The sequence below is a fragment of the Rhincodon typus genome, chromosome 10, assembly GCF_021869965.1.
Source record: "Rhincodon typus isolate 14 chromosome 10, sRhiTyp1.1, whole genome shotgun sequence".
Lineage (NCBI taxonomy): Eukaryota > Metazoa > Chordata > Chondrichthyes > Orectolobiformes > Rhincodontidae > Rhincodon > Rhincodon typus.
This window is the reverse complement of record NC_063341.1, coordinates 1,508,070-1,508,613: the sequence shown is the minus strand read 5'-3', so window position 1 is coordinate 1,508,613 and position 544 is coordinate 1,508,070.

Sequence of the window (544 nt, the reverse complement as noted above, 5' to 3'; positions counted from 1 at the left end):
GCAATGCCAACTATTGAAATTTTTTTTGGCCTTTTCATTTATGAAGCAGAGCTAGACATACAAAGTCCCAAGTCCTGATCACTAGGAAAATGGATGGGGAATTGGGGCTGAAGTAAGGAGTTAGATTTAATCAGTAACGATTTTGTGTTCAGCTTTGGTGGCTCACATTTATATGAAATTGGGAATTGGAAGTGCGTTGTCTTTCAGCCTGAGGTTTCCTCCTCTCCCAGCCTGCTTTGTTGATGAATTTTGGGAAGGCAGGACAGGAACGATTGATATGTGTCTGGCTCACTCATGTTTTACACACTCCTTCCACTCACATATTCACCCTCTCTCTCTGTCCCACCGTCACATTGTTCTTTCCTCATGCTTTGTCCCTCCCTCATGCTTTGTCCCTCCCTCAATCTGTCTTCCTGCCTCACATTCCTTCCCTCACACTCCTTTCCTGACACTCCCTCTCTTCCTCAATCCCTCCATTACACCCCCTCCCTCATGTACTCACTCTCACTCCCGCCCTCACTCTCACTCCCGCCCTCACTCTCAC